The following is a 3,329-nucleotide window of genomic DNA, read 5'->3' on the forward strand; positions in this document are numbered from 1 at the left end:
CATTGAATTATTGGAAATGGTTCAGAGAAAGGTTACTAGAATGGTGCCAGAGATGGAGGGATTGTCATACGATGAGAGGCTGAAATCTCAAATTGTTTTCTTTTGAAAAAAGAAGAATTAAGGGGGATCTGATTGAGGTGTTTAAGATTGTAAAGGGGAATGATAGTGTTGATGCATCATCTTTTTTAATATTTAACAATGAGAATAGTGGGACTAGGGGCCACACATATAAATTTTGGCAAGGTAGGAGTCATCATCAGCTAAGACAGCTTCATTTTTATAACAGGGTGGTTGGCCTTTGGAATGGATTGCCTTCATATGTTGTAGAGGTAGTAAATTTAAGTGAGTTTAAGAAAAAGCTTGATAAGTATCTGAATGAAAAGAGCTGGCTTTAAGATTTATTTTTTAAATCATTTTAATTTAGTTTAGAGGATGGAATAGCTGATACAGACCAATAGGTCCCATGTTGTCCCAAAACATTATGTTATGTTAATTAGTTTCCTTTTACTTGGTGCATCACATAATTACACCCTCGCATGGTATTTGTGTATTCTGCTAATAGGTATTGATGATGTTATGTCTCTGCATCCTATTTTGTTTTCTTTTCCTTGGATATCATTGGGGCTGTCAATGCAATAGCTGATGATGCAGGGTTGATGGCATGGCTGCTGCTGACTCAGTACCCCATGTTGGCACTGGAATGGCACCAGTTTCTATTTGGACCTTCAGATTCTTTCATAATTTTGCTGTCATGGACAACCAACCCGAGTTACTATATCTTTCCTACCAGTCATGAAACTTATTGCATCAGATAAACACGAAAAGTAATGTAGACAAGAGACTAAATATTTACATTTCTTGTTATTCAATCCAAAATCTTTACTTGTAAGAAACAATTATGCTCTCGTATGGCCTAAATTCATGTATATAAAATTTAATATATAAAGCTAAGTTTGTGTCTGTTTGCACCTTTCAGCTCCTATAATAGTAGGCCTATAAAGATATGGAATCAGCATACTCATGTTAAATTGTCTGTGATGTCACATTTTTAGTGTCAATGAAAACTTTGTAATCTAATTTTTTTCCACAGATTTTTGGTATGATTTAAGTGAAAATGATGTCAAAAAAATGTATGTCCATTTTATAGAGAGGTGTGCTGCCATTGTGGTGTCAGAATAAAACTCCATCAAACTGTCGTGTCTACTGATAAGCAAGACTAACATTTGTATAGAAGAACAGACAAGTTGAACCCACGAAATTTCTGAAAAAAAATAAATTGGTTTTTATTCACTTTATTTTGGGAGGGGAGTTAGGTATGATAAACATTCTGATGCTGAGAGTAAAATGTCAAGAAAAAGAAAAAACAATTCTGATTGCCAATAACAAGCAGCAAAATGTATGTAATAAAAGAGACAGAGTTATATTCCACAAGAAAGGGAAATACAACTTGACAGCCAACGAAAACTACAAGCTGTTCATTGTCAAGCCAAAACTGAGCAAGAGGGACAATTTCACAGAGATAGTGATAGCATCTGCTATGCAGAGTGCCATTCGCAAGAACACAAGACCTTTGTTGGCGAGGGAATTCAGAAAGATATCATTCTAATCAAGGTTTGAACTGGGGAAAATATGACCATTTGATACTTATTGTTACATGAAAAACAAAATTTTTGATCCTCTTTGTTTAAAAAAGAGCTAAATGTCGGCCCTTTGTTTGGGTAATGCCACGTAAGGACGGCTAGTCAGATATAAACAAACCAGTCTATGTATAATTAAAAATGTATATGTTATAGCAAGTAACTCAATGTTTTATATATATGTTAATCAATACATGCTTGTAATACTTGACATCACCGTTTAGAGGCAATTCTGACAATCATGGCAGCCAGTGTCAGTTGTTCTTCCCATGTTTTGGAGCACTTATAGTCTTAAGGCAATACGTAATGAGTTGAAACAATTACAAATAAAATAATATTATTAAAACACAAGAAATTGTAGATAAAAATAAGTAAAAGTGGTCATTCTCAGCATAATCGTCTGTCCAGATCACATTTTGTGTTGTCAACTACAAAATGTATATGTATATATATATATAGACACACACACACACAGTTCAGTATAATAGAAGTACCAGGGACAAGGCAAAATTGCTTTCACTGTCATAATGGAACTACCAGTCCATGCTGCTATACCATTCCAACTCTGCTACCATTTTGGGGTTGTGAAAATTCACTGCATCAGATAAACATGATATATAATGTAAACAAGAGACTATCAGAAATGATACACACACTGCTAAAATTCATACAGTCCATGTACATTGCTCATACTTTGTTAGTGTATAACTCTCTTATCAGACATGCGGCAGCACTGTCTGTGTAGGGATGGCATGGATTGTTCATGAAAATGTTATTTTAAATATCTTCTCAATGTGTCATCAGAACTTTACAATACTATACAGTGTTTCCTTTTATAACAATATCTATGTAATGATTCAGTCACAAGTTCTGGGAATGTCTGTAAATATCATAACCAAATATTTAATTTCTTGTTCATCTTTCTTCTGCTTCTTTTTTTTATTATATGATAACTCAAAAATCAAAACAATGGTGTCATCCAATTTTACTGAGGTGACATAATTTCAAATGGATTATCTGCTTTTATAAGTATTATTAATAACTAGTAGTAATTTTAAAATAATTATAATAAAAAGTTAACATTACTCCTTGAAGTTGGCTTTCTTACAGAAATTTGATGTTCCTTCAAAAAGCTTAAGTACAGGGTGAAACAGGAATTACCAGCCAGTAATTGATAAACTGTAAACATTACAATTGGAATCTCATTGTATTTATAATTACAACCTTCCTATATCTATTGAAACACTGCATTAAAAAAACAAGTAAAGAAAAACTTTTCAAAAAAGGAAGTAAATGTTGGGATGGCTAATATCAATCCTTCAAAAGAAATGAATTGTTTTTGAAGGATTGGTATTAGCCATCCCTAAATTTATTTTCTTTTTTTAAAAGTTTTTTCTTTACTTGTTCTTCTCCTTGCACTTTTGGAATACTGGTTTGAATTTGTCATACTAAAAGGTATAATATTGCATGGTGAAACAACATATGCCCATGACTGCTTACATGCAAGAAGAACTGTGGAAAAACAAATCCTTGGTTGTGGCACCAAATTCTGGCTTAATAAACTTAGCTTATGATATTCATGTACTCTGATGTCATACAGGTAAGTTATAAATATTAATGAAATGGTTTATGAAAGAATAAATTGAACATTGAAAGCAAAAGGGAACAAAAATTATTTATTCCATACACTTA

Source organism: Limulus polyphemus, unplaced genomic scaffold, assembly GCF_000517525.1.
Source record: "Limulus polyphemus unplaced genomic scaffold, Limulus_polyphemus-2.1.2 Scaffold276, whole genome shotgun sequence".
In the NCBI taxonomy this organism is placed as follows: domain Eukaryota; kingdom Metazoa; phylum Arthropoda; class Merostomata; order Xiphosura; family Limulidae; genus Limulus; species Limulus polyphemus.